This window comes from Pseudophryne corroboree, chromosome 4, assembly GCF_028390025.1.
Source record: "Pseudophryne corroboree isolate aPseCor3 chromosome 4, aPseCor3.hap2, whole genome shotgun sequence".
Lineage (NCBI taxonomy): Eukaryota > Metazoa > Chordata > Amphibia > Anura > Myobatrachidae > Pseudophryne > Pseudophryne corroboree.
In genome coordinates this window covers 245,132,737-245,151,873 of record NC_086447.1, presented here as the reverse complement: position 1 = coordinate 245,151,873, position 19,137 = coordinate 245,132,737, and the positions used below count along the sequence as shown (strand labels likewise).

At 47.7% G+C, this 19,137-nt stretch overlaps 1 protein-coding gene across 2 annotated transcripts in view; it reads left to right on the top strand.

Moving 5' to 3' along the window:
• The first annotated feature begins 8,329 nt into the window (after positions 1–8,329).
• The window catches only part of PLS1 (plastin 1), a 285,009-nt gene continuing 274,201 nt past the window's right edge, over positions 8,330–19,137 (top strand). The window contains exon 1 of one of the 2 annotated variants that reach the window (XM_063915993.1): positions 8,330–8,518. The gene's annotated coding sequence lies outside the window, so the exon portion shown is untranslated. The remainder of the gene's footprint in view (positions 8,519–19,137) is intronic. The other variant, XM_063915994.1, reaches the window with a different exon arrangement.

Below are 19,137 nucleotides of genomic sequence, written 5' to 3'. Positions count from 1 at the left end.
GCAACCGCCCTTTGTACCTCCAATGGCTCCGTGGGATCTCAATGTGGTTTTGTCCTTTCTTCAATTGGACTGGTTTGAACCCTTGCATAGGGTGGAGTTAAAATTTCTCACCTGGAAAACGGTGATGTTATTGGCATTGGCGTCAGCAAGACGTGTCTCTGAATTGGGGGCCTTATCCTGTAAGAGCCCTTGTCCTGTAAGGGCGGAACTCAGGACCCGTCCTCAGTTTTTACCAAAGATGGTTTCAGCGTTTTATGTCAATCAACCCACTGTGTGTCACGATCCGGGTACTGAGACACTATCTCCCTTCTGGTTGTACGCCCTCTGCGGCCTCCGCCGCCGTTCCTGTGTTTCCAGTATACGGACTTACCAGTGTAACGTCTCCTGTCCTCCGTGGCCTTCGCCGCCATTGCTGCTGAATCTCCACATGGTTTTCCAAACTAACTTTCCCTCCAAGTGCTAACATGGGCGCAGCCATCTTGGTTTCAGTCACATGCCTCAGTTTCCACCTGTCACAACTGAGGGCCTGAGCTGACGGGAGGCAGCCTCAGTTGTAGGGGCTGAGATGTACCGGAACCTGGGAGGTTGTATCAGACCCCTGGACATGTAAGTAACATGAATAATAACTGCCCGAAGGCGTGACCACGACAACTTGGATAAAAGTCAATGATGTTTATTATGACAACTCCGCAACACAGCAGCAGTAAAAGAAAACGTAAAAGTCAGCAAAGAATAAATACAGTTCCTGGGTACTACAGGATGGCAGGAGCCACAGGGCACTGGTAGTGTGAGATAGTTCTTATAATCTTCTCGATGGAAAGTCCTTACCAGGCCCGACTGTAGCAATGGAGATAACCCAGGATTGTACCAGCTGGTGTTCCAGGAAAAGCTGGGTTGCTGAAGATAAAACGGCTGCTGTGGATACTGGCTGGAACCAGACTGTTGTTAGCACGGAGTGGATACTGGCTGGAACCAGTTAAATAATAAATGAACTTGGGAGCGATGAAATATGAACTGAAATGTAGAACTTGAGAGCGGAGAAATAATAATACCGGTGGAGAGTGGTAAAGTGTAGAAAGGACACCGGCCCTTTAAGAGAAGCTGTACTCTGCTGGAAGCTGAGCTGGAAGCAGGTAATGTTGTAGCTGGAAACAGATGAATCCACAATGGATTGGAGAGTCAGGCTACACCGCAGGTGGAATGCTGGTGCGGGTCTCTATGGTGGAAGTCTTGAGACAGGAGCTGGAACCTGGAAGACAATCACAGGAGAGAGACAAACAGGAACTAGGTTTGACAACCAAAGCACTGACGCCTTCCTTGCTCAGGCACAGTGTATTTATACCTGCAGCAAGGAAGGGATTGGCTAGGCAATTATGCAGATTAACAATACTGACAACAGATTGGAGGAAATGATCAGCTGACAGAATCCAAGATGGCTGCGCCCATGCAGACACTTGGAGGGAAGTTTGGTTTGTAATCCATGTGGTAATGAAAACAGTAATGGTGGCGCCGGCCACTGGAGACAGGAGACGCCAGGCTGACAAGTGCACATCCAACCACGCGGACACAGCGGAGGCCGCGGCTGACGTAATCGCCACTCTGACACTCTGCATGCAGAAGCTCAGGGACGGCGGCGGAGGCCGCGGGAGACGCCATGCCAGATGTAATAAGGCGTTACTGTGACAGCGTCTCAGAGAGACAGGAGAGGATGCAGGAATGTGAACATTAGGATAACAGATGGGATCCGGTCCTGGAGCGCTGAGCCAGCCTTAGGAGGCATCTGATGGGTAAGAAATGGCGTCCAGATACCCGGATCGTGACAGCACCAATCCGCTGCCTCTGGAATCTGCATAATTGCCCAGCCAATGCCTGCCTTGCTGTAGGTATAAGTATCCTGTGCCTGGGCCAGGAAATCGTCAGTGCTTTCATTGTCATCTGTGATTCCAGCCTACAAGCTTCACTACAGACTTTCTCCTGCAATTCCATTCTGCAGTTCAGCCTGACTTCCCTGGTGATTACACTCTGCAGTGTAACCCGACTCTCCAGTGATTAACCCTCTACAGTCTACTTTTGATTCCTGTGTTTGAACTTTTGCTTTTCAGTAACCATCCTTCATTCCTCAGTTACCAGCGCACTCCAGCTTCTTTTCTCATTTACCTACGAACCCCAGCTTCATTACTCATCTTCCAGCGAACCCCAGCTTCATTTATTGTTTACAGAACTTTCCTCCATATTCCAGGTTACTGGTCTTTACCAATTGTGCACCTAATTATCACTTGTGACTTTCTATTATTCGTTTGCACGTTATTTGACTTTTTATTTAATAAAAGCACTTAAGGCATTCCCAGTTGTCGTGGTCACGCCCTCGGGCATTCATTGCTGCTATCATTACGCATGTCCAGGAGTCACATAGCTCCTCCAAAATTCAAGTACCCGTCAGCCCCTACAACTGAGACTCCCAGTCACGGTCTCCAGCCCTCAGTTGTGACACTGTGGTTCCAGTGTTGTCTGACGATTCCCTTGGGCCAGAGTCCTTAGATGTGGTGAGGGCTCTGAAGATTTATGCAAAGAGGACGGCTCGTCATCGGAAATCTGATTTGCTGTTTTTCCTTTATGATGCCACCAAGATTGGTCCCATGCTCGGTCAACCCCATCTGTGTCATGCTGTCTGTCTGCCCCTCCCCTTTAGAATGTAAGCTCTCAAGAGTAGGGCCCTCTCCCCTCATGTGCTTATCCTTTTCTTACTTTACTAATCCTCAACTGCCCAATTCCTGCAGTTTTTTGGCCACCTTGGAACTTATCTCTATGTCGTTTACTGGTGTAGTTATGCTTAGTTACCCTGTACTTGTCCTATATTGTCTTCAACTGTAAGTCACTGTTTTCCTGTTTTGATTATGGGCATATGTACTCTGTAATTGGGCACTGCGGAACCCTTGTGGCACCATATAAATAAAGGATAATAATAATAATAATAATTGGTCATCCGGCTTCCAAGCAGTCCATTGCTCGTTGGCTCAGGTTGACCATTCAACAGGCCTATACTTCGGCGGCTCTGCCTTTGCTGACATCTATTCAGGCTCACTCGACGAGGTCTGTGGGCTATTCCTGGGCAGCTGCCCGGGGTGTCTCGGCCTTACAGATGTGCCGAGCAGCTACCTGGTCTGGTTCGAACACTTTTGTGAAATTTTATCGGTTCGACACCTTGGCCAAGGAGGACCTTCAGTTTGGTCAGGTGGTGTTACAGGGGTCACAGCACTCTCCCACCCATTTGAAAGCTTTGGGACTTTCCCATGGTACTAAAGTACAGAACCCCAGTATCCACTAGGACGTTAGAGAAAATAGGAATTTGATACCTACCAGTAATTCCTTTTCTCGTTGTCCGTAGTAGATACTGGGTGCCCGCCTCAGTGCTTCGATTCCTGCTTACCTGAGTAAGTATTTGGTTGCAGGGAGAAGGGATAGCTTTTGGCACCACCGGGAGGGCTGTGGTTAGGCTGCTTGCGGGGTGGGGTGTTAGGCTTAGTCAGCAGGGAGGGGCGGTTAGGTTTAGGCACCACCGGGGAGGGTCAGGGTTATGCTGTACTTAAGGAGGGGGGGGGGGGGGGAGATATGTTTAGGCTGCTAGAAGAGAAGGTTAGGGGGCCATTGGGAGAAGGTGACTATACTTACCTTTCCCCTGTCGAGATTATCGACATGGGATGCCGCTTTTGGTAATTTGACCGCCGGCATCCCAACCACAGGCATTTCAATCCAACCCTAAAGTAGGCATTAAAATAACAGAGCATAATAATATGCATTAGCAAATTGCATCAGAGTCGCTGTAGCAAACAATGAAACATGCCCGGAGGTAATGTAGGCGTTGTTGCCCCGCAGTAGCACATATATACAATACAGAAGAAACAGGCGGCACTCCTGGGACTTTTCAGTGAGTTAAACCGTATATTTCAAAACACATCACATCAATATTCCAATGTTTCGGGGCATGGCCAGTGCCGTATTTCCCACTAGGCACGTGAGGCACGTGCTTATGGGTGGCACCTGCTGGGGGCGTTACAGCATTCCCCCCCTTCCCAAATGAAAGGAGCAGCACAGCAGTCACTTCTTGTGGTGGTTTTAGGTGCGGCAGGGCTAGCAGGGTGGGCTGCGCCATCAGCGCCTGCCTGATGACAGCACTCACGCTGGCCACCTCCCACTGTCACATCCCCCCGCCAGCCTCCGACATCCCTTCCCCCTGTCCGCCCACTGCCCGCATTCTGTTCTCCAGCCTCCCGCTGCCCGCATCCCTTCCCCCTGTCCTCCCGCTGCCCACATTCTGTCCGCCAGCCTCCCACTGCTCGCATCCCTACCCCTGAAGCCCGCTGCCCGCATTCTGTCCGCCAGCCTCCCGCTGCCGGCATCCCTTCCCCCTGTCCGCCCGCTTCCCACTGCCTGCATTCTGTCCGCCAGCCTCCCATTGCCCGCATCCCTTCCCCCTGTCCGCCCGCTTCCCACTGCCCGCATTCTATCCACCAGCCTCCCGCTGCCCGCATCCCATCCCCCTGTCTGCCCGCTGCCTGCATTCTGTCCGCCAGCCTCCCGCTGCCCACATCCCTTCCCCCTGTCCGCCCGCATCCCCCCCGCAGCTACTCACTTGATGCTGGGGAGGAAGAGCCAGGAGCCGAGGGCAGGAGCCAGCGCGGATGGTGGTGACTGGCACACACTCATTCACTCACACTCTCTCTCTCTCTCTCTCTTTCTCACCTGATGCTGCAGCAGTGCTGCAATGTGTATAATTGGCTACCTAGTGCAATGTGTATAATTGGCTACCTACTGCAATGTGTTTAATTGGCTACCTACTGCAATGTGTATAATTGGCTACCTACTGCAATGTGTATAATTGGCTACCTACTGCAATGTGTATAATTGGCTACCTACTGCAATGTGTATAATTGGCTACCTACTGTAATGTGTATAACAGGCTCGACTTGGCTCAATGTGTATAAGGAAGGGGGGTTGGATGATCAGCGGCTGATATAATTGTGCTTGGGGGAGAGCGGCCAATATCATTGTGCTTAGGGGCGGCCTGACCCCTAAATCCGGCCCTGGGCATGGCGCCCCTTTGTCAAGAAGTGATAGGGGAAAGGGGTGCCATGCCCCCAAAACATTGGAATATTGATGTGATGTGTTTTGAAATACACGGTTTAACCCACTGAAAAGTCCTGGGAGTGCCGCCTGTTTCTTCAGTATTGTATACATAGTCTCCATATGGAGGGCACCAGAGCAACTGCAACTTTGAATAAGGAGTGCTGGACAACAATACGCTATATATCAGTGGCGTTGGAACGGGGGGGGGGGGGGGCAAGGGGGCAGCATTCCCCCCATCCCAAACATGTAAGAGGCGCAGGCGCTTGGGAGGGGGAGCGCTTACCTGTGGATTCCCACTGAGACTCCTACTTTAGAAGTCTGCTGCCGGCGCCGCAACATGCTGCCCCCTGTCCTGTCCTAGCTGGTTCTTCACTGATGCATTACTGGGAGGAGGCGGGGATGTCCCAGCAGGCCCAGAATGGCCACGCCTCCTCCCAGTAATGCATCCCTGAAGAGCCAGCCAGGACATGTGGCAGCAAGCTGCAGCACCGGCGGCATCCTTTTTTTAAGTAGGAGTCTCCACGGCGATCCGGAGGTAACTGGGGAGGGGAGCACCAAAATGTATTTTTTACTATGCCCCCCCAATATAAAACCTGTTTCATGTGTGTCACATAGGTGGTACAGCACAGACAGTAGCGGATCTGGCCACGGGCAAGCAGGCTTTTTGCCCGAAGCGCCGCTGTCCCGAGGGTGCCGCCGCCATGGCAAGATCCGCTACTGGTGCCGTGTGGTGCGCGATGATGTCAGGTGCACCGCACAGCATTGTGGAAGCGGCTATAGATGCTAGAGGTCATAATTGACCTCTAGTGTCTGTGCGGTGCTATGGGAGAGACGTCGTGACGTCTCTCCCATAGATCCGAGGAGCGGCGTTGGTGGCTGGAGACGGAGGACAGCAGCGGTCGGGAAGCAGGAGCAGAGGCTGGTGAGTATTTTTTTTTTTTTGAGTAAGCGGCGCTACTAGGGGCATTAATACAAGGGGCACAGCTACAGGGGGCACAGTACTGGGGGCACAACTACTAGGGGCAAAACTAATGGGGGCATAACTACTGAGGGCACAGTACTGGGGACAAAAGTACTGGAGGCACAACTACTGAGGGCACAGCTACATGGGGCACAACTCTACAGGTCGCAAAACTACAGGGGGCACAGCTGCAGGGGACATGGGACCACCCTCTCAAGCCACGCCCCTATTTTTTTGCCGCATGCCTACGGCGCGCACTAGCCCTGTTTTACCTGTCGGGGAGGGGGGGGGGGGGCAAAGGAAACTTTCGCCCTGGGCGCCTCAAGGTCTGGAACCGGCCCTGAGCACAGATAGAGGTAGCATGCAGATAATGTCCGCTACAATAGCGTAATTGCTGTGGACTTTTCAATGCCGTTAATATAGCACTATTTTTACCAAGACAAAAAATCTGCCGCTAATGCCTGCACCTCCGCCGCCTTCTGCCACCACTAACAACCGCACCTCTGCCGCATCCCTGCGGCACTACACACACAGTGATGACACTGGATTTATCACTGGACAGCGGAACCATTGATGGATCCACTGGACATTCACATCTGCCTCACTGACAAGGGCTTTTTTTCGTATAGATCGAAAGCACATCAACGAGGCACTTCTACAGGTGCTGCTTCTCTTTTTTTTTTTTCAATGGGCTTTTACTGCCCCCCCCCCTTCTACACCTGGCTGCACTCTCTGATTAGATAGATAGATAGATAGATAGATAGATAGATAGATAGATAGATAGATAGACGTATTATCCAAATAGCGGCGGCACTCGGAGACTTTGTAAAGTGCATAAACAATTTAATTGTTTATGCACTTTACAAAGTCTCCGAGTGCCGCCGCTACTTGAATATTGTATGTGAATATTGTATGTGAGGGAGTCGCGTCTCTTAAGGAGGAGGGCACAGGAGCAGAATTGTTTTCCGTGGGGACGGAGGGAGTGCCGGATCACACTGGACTGTATATGTATATATATGTGTATATATATAATTATATATATATATATACACATACTGTACATACACACACACGTGGGTTGCAGGGGAGATGCAGGCTGTCTATATGGTGCAGGGGGTTGCAGGCTGTTAGAAAAATGGGGGGGGCACTAACGCTTTTTCTGGCACAGGGCACCAAAATGTCTAATTACAGGCTCTGCTGTGGTGTACAGAACTCGCTGTTTCACAAAATTGTAATGAAACTGTAGACAGTCACCATACCTCCCAACGTGACCCTCTCCAGGAGGGACACAATGCTCTGCTCCTGGACTTCCCTCTTAATGTATGATTGTCATCACCTGTGCTGAAACACCTTTCTCATCCATTAACCTGTTCAACATAGGTGCCAGCATTCATACATTAAGAGAAAAGTCCAGAAGCAGAGCATTGTGTCCTTCCTGGAAAGGGTCATGTTGGGAGGTATGAGTCCCCACAGCCAGTGGGTAATTTTCCATTAGGCACGTGCCTAGAGGCAGCACTTGTTGGGAGGCGGCACTTGGATGCTTGTGTTGTAACTGTCAGCCCAAAACATACCAGTAACTGCAAATTATTTCCACTCTACTGTACTGTACGCCATCATGAGTTGAATGTAAATGAGTAGGACATGCACATACTGCCCCGCAATCTGTCCTGCTCAGTAAATAATATGTGTATACAGTTAAAATAAAATGAAATGTTATAGTTCATGGCTTTTTTTTATTAGTCTATTAAATTGGCAATTATCAAATGAGGGATTAAAACTAATCAATGAACGTAATACAATTAGGCAGGCATTACTGTGGTGCCTATGGATGCCCTGAGCTCCAAATCTACCCCCTGACCACAGCCAAATGATAATCTCTTTAATTGCAATAGTAAATACTAAAATTTCCTCCGATTTTAATAAAAACCAAATTCATACCACTTGTCTCTGCCTTTATTAATTTATTATGTGTAACTGCAAAAATGTAATGTGCTTATGCAGTAAACTCAAAATACAACTGAATACAAATGTGTCTTTGGCTTTTTCTAACGTCTTTGATTGAACATATTTTTATACTTGTATAAAATATATATTCTGTATTGTTTTAGCCTTTTAGACTATAACCCAGCTTGCACTGAGCTAGAACCCTTCCACAGCGTCTACAGATCACCATAGCGACTAGAACATTTATAGAACGTCACTGAAACCTGATACTTGGTAACTGCCAATCATGTGAACCAGGGCTTAACAAGCCCCGCCCCTCCGTCTACTTCCTGCAATATGATTGAGCCATGGAGATGCCAGTCAGTGAGCCTGCAGCTTGCTGACTGCAGATAATACAGAGATAGGTGCACGAGTAGAGGAGCTGTAAGTCTTACATTTAACATCATCAGTAATAAGCTTTTCCCCATGAAGAATGTACAAGACATCCTAGTAAGTACAGTAAACTTTATATGTACATTTAGGTGTATAAATATGTTTTAAAACACTGGTGTCTGTAAAGCTGTATGCAAATGGATACATGAGATATACATTATTTATTTATATACTGTAGTAGATGCACATCCATCCAGCAGCAGTTTGACTGGGGAAGTAGACATGCAATGTAATACAATAACAAACAATGCTGTCAAAGAATACAGATATGTACTTTGTGTTGTAACGCTAGGCTGCTTCACATTTTTTTTTTCCTCTTTGGAAAACTTTACATTTAAATGAGCATTTTGGGAATTAGCAATACTGGTGCCATAATGATGCAGGGGTTTCAGTGTCCTCATCATGAGCTATTAGAAAAGTGATCAGCTGTTTATTTGTTGTTTTTTTCCCTATAATCACCTTCCTCCATCACCCCTGACATTTAGCACTATAGTGAAGATTGGTGATCCTGGAGAAAAAAAAATATTTGTACCATTATAAATTTTACATAACTACTGATTGTGAAATTGTTCTGTTAATGAATTAGTGCAAATGTAGTGAGAAAACAGATTTGTTTATTTTACATTGTATTTACAATCTTTTATAAAAAAATGTTATTTCCAATTAAATCTAAATCTAAATGTTTATTATAGCCTTAATAACAGTGACAGAGAATAATTTATAATATTTAAAAATATACTTAAAATGTTCAGAGAATCAGCTGTATGATATTTTATCAGCATTTTGGTCTAAATACAGTTATACTATCTAAGCAATATTTTGTTCATAGATGAAACACAAGAATTTACTGGGGCAATGTTGGATTCTTTTAAATGGTTTCCATAAGTTTGCATGGAAAACTGGAACAATATACTTCTGCTAATTTTGGGGGTTTAGGAGTCTGAATTATGTAAAGCAAGTACTGTTACTTAGGGCCGAAATCATTGCGCATGTGCCGCAATGGTCATGTGATGGCGGTTGCAGTGAGGATTTATTTGTAAAGTGTTTGACAGGGAGCGTTTGTGGGTGGTAGCAGGAATGGCCACTAAAACGCATGAATATCGCAACCGTTTCAGGGGCGTATCACTCATAGCTTGTGACTGCAATCCTGCCTTACTTCCGACGACCATGCTGCATAACATACGGTTGCTCAGTAGATTGATGATCGATTGATGATGGCTATGTCTTTATACACAAAAGGCAGTGGGCATCTCAGTACAAATCCTGGCAGCTGCCACTTTTGCACAACCTTTGCGTATTGGGTCGCAATTGTATTTGCGACTGTCTGAAGCAGGCCCTTAATCATTTGGTAGGGAGAAATGGCCAAACTAGCTGGACTACCAGGACACATGGAGTCAGGGCCGTAACTAGCTGTGTGCTAGCGGTGCCTGGCCCACAGCGCAGGTCCCTCACAGTACCCGTACGGCCGCTCTCTCAGCCGGCTAGTTGTTGCAACTTTCCATACCCGCTCCGCCCCTCCCTTATGATGTCCGCTTGTGGGTCTGGACTCCCTTAAGAAGAGAGACATGTGTGAAGGGTCGACCCATCGCCTGCTCCAGAGCCGAATGTAAGTAACACACAAACACACACCCCCTTTCTACTTGGAGCAATGTGTAAAGGCCCTACTTGGCGCAAGGTGTAAAAGGGAACTCTACCTAGCACAATGTGTAAAAAGGGGACTCTAGCTGGCGCAGTTTGTAAAAGGGTACTCTACCTGGCACAGTGTGTAAAAGGGGCTATACCTGACACAATGTATAAAAGGGGTCTCTACCTGCGCAATGTGTAAAAGGGAGCTCTACCTGGCGTAGTGTGTACAAGGGGACTCCACATGGTGCAATGTATAAAAAGGGGACACTACCTGGTGCAATGTGTAAAACAAAACTTTACCTGGCGCAATGTGGAAAAGGGAACTTACCAGGCGCAATGTGTAAAAGGGAGCTCTACCTGGCGCAGTGTGTAAAAGGGAGCTCTACCTGGTGCAGTGTGTAAAAGGGGGCTCTACTTGGCGCAGTGTATAAAATGGGACTCTACCTGTTGCAATGTGTAAAAAGGGGCACTACCTTGTACAATGTCTAAAAGGGGGCTTTATCTGGCATAATGTGTAAAAGGGGGCTCTACCTGGTGCAGTGTGTAAAAGGGAACTTTACCTGGCATAATGTGTAAACGGGGGCTCTACCTGGCAAAGTATGTAAAAGGGGATCCTACTTGGTGCAATGTGTAAAAGAGGGCACTACCTGGTGCCATGTTTAAAAGGGGACTCTACCTGGTGCAATGTGTAAAAGGAGGCACTACCTGGCGCAATGTGTAAAATGGTCTCTGCCTGGCGTTGTAAAAGGGGACTCTACTTGGTGCAATGTGTAAAACGGGGCTTTATCTGGAATAATGTGTGACGGGTCTCTACCTGGCGTAATGTATAAAAGGGGTCTCTCCCTGGTGCAGTGTGTAAAGGGGACTCTACCTGGTGCAATGTGTAAAAGGGGCTCTACCTGGCACAGTGTATATAAGGGGCTCTACCTGACGTAATGTGTAAAAGGGGGCTCTCCCTGGTACAGTGTGTAAAAGAGACTCTACCTGGCGCAATGTGTAAAAGGGGCTCTACCTGGCGTAATGTATATAAGGGTCTCTGCCTGGTGTAATGTGCATAAGTGGCTCTACTGTGTGGCGTAATTTGAATAATGGAGACTACTGTACGGCGTAATATGAATTTGTATTACATTGTGACCACTCCCCTTCCCCATGAAGCCAAGCCCCCATATTTTTTTACACACGCCTTCGGCGCGCACTATCCTTGTTTTAAATATGGGGTGGGGGTGGGGAGAACCAATCCTCTTTCTGGCACAGGGCACCAGGATATCTAATTAGGGCTCTGCATGGAGGCATGAATCATGAAGCACATTCTGGTAAGGCAGGTTCTTACATCCAGGAAACACTGATGCCACTATAAAGTTGTGCTCCACTCTATTCCAGATTACACACCTTTGTTATTGTTATTAACAGCTGATAAATGTAAATTAAAGTCAAATTTCAGATTGGTTCTTCAGTCACACTCTAAATATAGGAAAAAGGGGAGCAAGCTAAGTAATGCTTGATGAAATAGATATCAGTTGTGGAATTACTGTGATGCACACACACATGTGCCATAGGCAAATTTTAATTAGAGTCTATATTTTATTCATGTTTGCATATTCTATAGCTAATTAATTAGAGAGAGAGAGAGAGAGATACATAAAAAAGTGTATATAAACTATTGAAGAGATAATTTACATATATAGATTAAGTATATGTATACTTGAAGTATATGTATACTTGCCATTTTACATAGTACGACTCACATCTTGATTACTACCTTAGATCTGTTACGGCCCTTAGGAGAAGTTGCAGTCTGTGTATTTCTTCACAGAAAGGATAATGGACAAGTGGAATAGCCTCCCGTCAGAGGTGGTGGTAGAGGCTAATGGGCCCTACACACTGGCAGATTTCACTGAACGATATGAACGTTCTCGCTCATTAATGAACGAGAACTCGTTCATATAATTCAGTGTGGAGGCAGCAACGATGAACGATGAACGATGCGCGGCCCCATGCTCGTTCATCGTTGGTGCCCCGTCGCTTATGCATGTAGGCCAACATGGACAATCTCGTCCACATTAGCATGCACTGCTATGGAGCAGGGTGATGGGGGAGTGAAGAAACTTCACTCCCCCTCTCCCTCCCCCCCCCCCCCCCCCCCCCCCCCCCCCGCTGTAGAGCAGTTTAAACATGCATGGGATAGGCATATAAATATCCTTACAAAGAACTAAGGTTCAAAAGAGTTTGAGATTGCCTAAAGAATAAAAAAAAAAGAGGCAGACTAGATGCGCCAAGTGGTTCTTATATGCCATCAAATTCTATGTTTAAAGTGAATGTTTGTTCTTCCCAAAAATGGTGCTTTGTGTAGACAAAGGTATCTTAAGATTTTGAAAGGATTTCTAGAGTATTTGCCATACAGTCTTTTCTCTGATGTACAGTAATAACTTGTGTGCAAGCTTCTGATCACTTGTGTAACTAGAGAACATGGGCCCAGGTGCAATAATATTATGATGTCCCCAGTGATTTTCACAGTACTGAAGCGTAATTTGCATTTCATGTGTGAAACAGGCACCTGGAGGTACTGTATTGTCATATACCCGTAGTATTACTGACCCCTGGAGCTGTAAGAAATGTATTGGAGAATTAACAACACTCACAATATCAGTCATATAGGTGCATCTTACTGCTCCCAGCCAGCAAACACTAATATGATGTAACGCAGGAGAAAGTAGCTGGCCCTGTTCAGTTGTTTTACAGAATAAACAGACACAACTTTCATTTCTCTGACGTCCTAGTGGATGCTGGGAACTCCGTAAGGACCATGGGGAATAGCGGGCTCCGAAGGAGGCTGGGCACTCTAGAAAGATCTTAGACTACCTGGTGTGCACTGGCTCCTCCCACTATGACCCTCCTCCAAGCCTCAGTTAGATTTCGTGCCCGGCCGAGGTTGGATGCACACTAGGGGCTCTCCTGAGCTCTTAGAAAGTTATAGTCTTAGAATTTGTTATTTTCAGTGAGACCTGCTGGCAACAGGCTCACTGCAGCGAGGGACTAAGGGGAGAAGAAGCGAACTCGCCTGCTTGCAGCCGGATTGGGCTTCTTAGGCTACTGGACATCATTAGCTCCAGAGGGATCGACCGCAGGCCCAGCCTTGATGTTCGGTCCCGGAGCCGCGCCGCCGTCCCCCTTACAGAGCCAGAAGCAAGAAGATGGTCCGGAAAATCGGCGGCATGAAGACTCTGTCTTCACCAAGGTAGCGCACAGCACTGCAGCTGTGCGCCATTGCTCCTCTCACACACTTCACACTCCGGTCACTGAGGGTGCAGGGCGCTGGGGGGGGGGCGCCCTCAGGCAGCAATAAAAACACCTTGGCTGGCTAAAATACCTCAATATATAGCCCCAGGGGCAATATATGAGGTAAATACCCCTGCCAGAATTCCATAAAAAGCGGGAGAATAGGCCGCAAAAAAGGGGCGGAGCCTATCTCCTCAGCACACTGGCGCCATTTTTCCCTCACAGCTCCTGCTGGAAGGAAGCTCCCTGGCTCTTCCCTGCAATCTACAGTACCAGTAAGAGGGAAAAGAGAGGGGGGGGGGGGGCATTAAATTTGGCAGTATATATATATATTTTATTGAAAAGCAGCTATTAGGGACATAACTCAGTTAGTCCCTGTATATATATAGCGCTCTGGTGTGTGCTGGCATACTCTTACTCTGTCCCCCCAAAGGGCTTTTTGTGGGTCCTGTCCTCTGTTTGAGCATTCCCTGTGTGTGTGGAGTGTGTCGGTACGGCTGTGTTGACATGTTTGAGGAGGATAATGATGTGGAGGGGGAGCAGATGCCTTTAGCAGGGATGTCACCCCCTGGGGGGCAGACACCTGAGTGGATGAGTTTATGGCAGGAAATGAGTGCACGTATAGACTCCTTACATAAAAAATTTGACGACATGCCGACTGTGGGACAGCCGAGTCTTCAGCTCGTGCCTGTCCAGGTGTCTCAAAAGTCATCAGGGGCTCTGAAACGCCCACTATCTCAGATGGCACAAGTAGATGTCGACACGGATACTGACACCAGTGTCGACGACGATGAGTCAAATTTAATGCCCGTTAAGGCCATTCACTGCATGATTGAGGCAATGAAAGAGGTGTTAAATATTTCTGATTTACATCCAGGTACCACAAAAAAGGGTATTATGTTTGGGGAGAAAAAACTACCTGTAGTTTTTCCCCCGTCAGATGAATTAAATGAAGTGTGTGAAGAAGCGTGGGCTTCCCCTGATAAGAAATTGGTAATTCCTAAGAAGATACTAATGGCGTTCCCTTTCCCGCCAGAGGATAGGTTACGTTGGGAAACACCCCCTAGGGTGGATAAAGCGCTCACACGTTTGTCTAAAAAGGTGGCACTACTGTCCCAGGATACGGCCGCCCTTAAGGAACCTGCTGATAGAAAGCAGGAGGCGATCCTGAAGTCTGTATATACACACTCAGGCATTATACTTAGACCAGCTATTGCGTCAGCATGGATGTGCAGTGCTGCCGCTGCGTGGTCAGATAAACTGTCAGAAAATATTGACACATTAGACAGAGACACGATTCTGCTAACAATTGACCATATCAAAGACTCAGTCTTATACATGAGAGATGCACAGAGGGAAATCTGCCGGCTGGCATCTAAAGTAAGTGCATTATCCATCTCTGCTAGGAGATGCTTATGGACTCGCCAGTGGACTGGAGATGCAGATTCCAAAAGGCACATGGAAGTTTTGCCTTATAAAGGGGAGGAATTATTTGGGGATGGTCTCTCCGACCTAGTTTCCACAGCAACGTCTGGGAAGTCAGCATTTTTACCCCATGTCCCCTCACAGCCTAAGAAGGCGCCATTTTATCAGGTTCAGTCCTTTCGGACCCAGAAAAACAAGCGGGGAAAAGGAGGGTCTTTTCTGTCTAGAGGCAGAGGTAGGGGAAAAAGGCTGCAGCAAACAGCAGGTTCCCAGGAACAAAAGTCCTCCCCCGCTTCCTCTTCCAAGTCCGCCGCATGACGGTGGGGCTCCACAGGCGGAGCCAGGTACGGTGGGGGCCCGCCTCATGAATTTCAGCGATCAGTGGGCTCGCTCACAGGTGGATCCCTGGATCCTTCAAATAGTATCTCAGGGATACAAGCTGGAATTCGAGGCGGCTCCACCCACCGGTTCCTAAAATCTGCCTTGCCGATTGCTCCCTCAGACAGGGAGGCGGTGCTAGCAGCGATTCACAAGCTGTATTCCCAGCAGGTGATAATCAGGGTACCCCTACTTCAACAAGGCCGGGATTATTATTCCACACTATTTGTGGTGCCGAAACCGGACGGTTCGGTGAGACCCATTTTAAATTTTAAATCCTTGAACACATACATAAAAAAATTCAAGTTCAAGATGGAATCGCTCAGGGCGGTTATTGCAAGCCTGGACGAGGGCGATTACATGGTATCCCTGGACATCAAGGATGCTTACCTGCATGTCCCCATTTACCATCCTCACCAGGAGTACCTCAGATTTGTGGTACAGGATTGCCATTACCAATTCCAGACGCTGCCGTTTGGACTCTCCACGGCACCGAGGGTATTTACCAAGGTTATGGCGGAAATGATGATACTCCTTCGAAAAAAGGGAGTTTTAATTATCCCATACTTGGACGATCTCCTAATAAAGGCACGATCCAAGGAACAGTTGTTAGTGGGAGTAGCACTATCTCAGGAAGTGCTGCGCCAGCACGGCTGGATTCTGAATATCCCAAAGTCACAGCTGGTCCCCACGACACGTCTAATGTTCCTGGGAATGATTCTGGACACAGTCCTGAAAAAAGTGTTTCTCCCGGAGGAGAAAGCCAGGGAGTTGTCTTCTCTAGTCAGAGACCTCCTAAAACCAAAACAGGTATCGGCGCATCACTGCACGCGGGTCCTGGGAAAGATGGTAGCTTCTTACGAAGCAATTCCATTCGGCAGGTTCCATGCCAGAATTTTTCAGTGGGACCTGTTGGACAAGTGGTCCGGATCGCATCTTCAGATGCATCGCTTGATAACCCTGTCCCCAAGAACCAGGGTGTCTCTTCTGTGGTGGCTGCAGAGTGCCAATCTATGGAGGGTCGCAGATTCGGCATACAGGACTGGGTCCTGGTGACCACGGATGCCAGCCTACGAGGCTGGGGGGCAGTCACAAAGGGAAGAAACTTCCAAGGACTATGGTCAAGTCAGGAGACTGCCCTTCACATAAATATTCTGGAACTAAGGGCCATTTACAATGCCCTAAGTCAAGCAAAATCCCTGCTCCTACACCAGCCGGTGCTGATCCAGTCAGACAACATCACGGCAGTCGCCCATGTGAATCGACAGGGCGGCACAAGAAGCAGGATGGCAATGACAGAAGCCACAAGAATTCTCCGATGGGCGGAGAATCATGTACTAGCACTGTCAGCAGTGTTCATCCCGGGAGTGGACAACTGGGAAGCAGACTTTCTCAGCAGGCACGACCTCCACCCGGGAGAGTGGGGACTTCATCCAGAAGTCTTCCAAATGATTGTAAATCAATGGGGTCGTCCACAGGTGGACATGATGGCGTCCCGCCTAAACAAAAAACTAGAGAGGTATTGCGCCAGGTCAAGAGACCCTCAGGCGATAGCTGTGGACGCTCTAGTGACACCGTGGGTGTACCGGTCAGTTTATGTGTTCCCTCCTCTACCTCTCATACCAAAGGTATTGAGAATAATAAGAAAGCGAGGAGTAAACACAATTCTCGTGGTTCCGGATTGGCCAAGAAGAGCGTGGTACCCGGAACTTCAAGAGATGATCTCAGAGGACCCGTGGTCTCTGCCGCTCAGACAAGACCTGCTACAGCAGGGGCCCTGTCTGTTCCAAGACTTACCGCGGCTGCGTTTGACGGCATGGCGGTTGAACGTCGGATCCTGAAGGAAAAGGGCATTCCGGAGGAAGTCATTCCTACGCTTATTAAAGCCAGGAAAGAGGTCACAGCAACTCATTATCACCGCATATGGCGGAAGTATGTTGCATGGTGTGAGGCCGAAAAGGCCCCAACGGAGGAATTTCAACTAGGTCGATTTCTGCATTTCCTGCAAGCAGGAGTAAATATGGGCCTAAAACTGGGCTCCATTAAGGTACAGATCTCGGCTCTGTCGATTTTCTTTCAAAAAGAACTAGCTTCAGTACCTGAAGTTCAGACATTTGTTAAAGGAGTGCTGCATATTCAGCCCCCGTTTGTGCCCCCTGTGGCACCTTGGGATCTCAACGTGGTGTTGAGTTTCTTAAAATCACATTGGTTTGAACCACTAAAAACCGTGGATCTGAAATATCTCACGTGGAAGGTGGTTATGTTATTGGCCTTGGCTTCTGCCAGGCGAGTATCAGAATTGGCGGCTTTGTCCTGTAAAAGCCCTTATCTGATTTTCCATGTGGATAGGGCAGAATTGAGGACTCGTCCCCAGTTTCTCCCAAAGGTGGTGTCAGCGTTTCACCTGAACCAGCCTATTGTGGTGCCTGCGGCTACTAGGGACTTGGAGGACTCCAAGTTGCTAGACGTTGTCAGGGCACTGAAAATATATGTTTCCAGAACGGCTAGAGTCAGAAAATCTGACTCGCTGTTTATCCTATATGCACCCAACAAGCTGGGTGCTCCTGCTTCTAAGCAGACTATTGCTCGTTGGATTTGTAATACAATTCAGCTAGCACATTCTGTGGCAGGCCTGCCACAGCCAAAATCTGTCAATGCCCATTCCACAAGGAAGGTGGGCTCATCTTGAGCGGCTGCCCGAGGGGTCTCGGCTTTACAACTTTGCCGAGCTGCTACTTGGTCAGGGGCAAACACATTTGCAAAATTCTATAAATTTGATACCCTGGCTGAGGAGGACCTGGAGTTCTCTCATTCGGTGTTGCAGAGTCATCCGCACTCTCCCGCCCGTTTGGGAGCTTTGGTATAATCCCCATGGTCCTTACGGAGTTCCCAGCATCCACTAGGACGTCAGAGAAAATAAGAATTTACTCACTGGTAATTCTATTTCTCGTAGTCCGTAGTGGATGCTGGGCGCCCATCCCAAGTGCGGTTTATCTGCAATACTTGTACATAGTTACTGTTAACTAAATCGGGTTATTGTTGAGCCATCTGTTGAGAGGCTCTGTTGTTTCATACTGTTAACTGGGTTTCATATCACGAGTTGTACGGTGTGATTGGTGTGGCTGGTATGAGTCTTACCCGGGATTCAAAATCCTTCCTTATTGTGTACGCTCGTCCGGGCACAGTATCCTAACTGAGGCTTGGAGGAGGGTCATAGTGGGAGGAGCCAGTGCACACCAGGTAGTCTAAGATCTTTCTAGAGTGCCCAGCCTCCTTCGGAGCCCGCTATTCCCCATGGTCCTTACGGAGTTCCCAGCATCCACTACGGACTACGAGAAATAGAATTACCGGTGAGTAAATTCTTATTATTTCAGTCAATAATAATCCAATATTTACAGATGCAGTGAGGATATTTCATTGGCAATATTTGATTTGTGATGTGTTTAATACTATGTTTACTGTTCAGGAAGTATGCTAATTATTCTTATTCTCATTATAAAAGAAGACAGAATTTGCTGTATAATCACTTAAAGAAAATATTGGCAACTTTCTATTATTTATTTTATTTATTAATTAACAAAATAGTAATAAATCAAGACTGGCTAATAACAGACAGACAAAGAGGTAAGAGGGCCCTGCTCGCAAGCTAACAGTCTGTAGGGGAATAGTACTTTGATACATACATAAGGATACAGTAAGTGTGTGTATTGCAAGGGGTCTGGGACTCAAGGTCTACACCAATTAGGTTGACACCAGTTGGTCAACACACCTTAGGTCGACACTGCAAATAGATCGACATGGACAAAAGGTCGACATGAACAAGGTCGACAGGAAAAAAGGATGACATGAGTTTTTTAATGTTTTATTTTTGTGTCGTTTTCTTCGTAATGTGACCGTGAACCCCAATTAGTGCACCGTGTCCCCTCGCATGGCGAGCGAATGCTTCGGGCAAGGTGCCTCGCTCCACTACC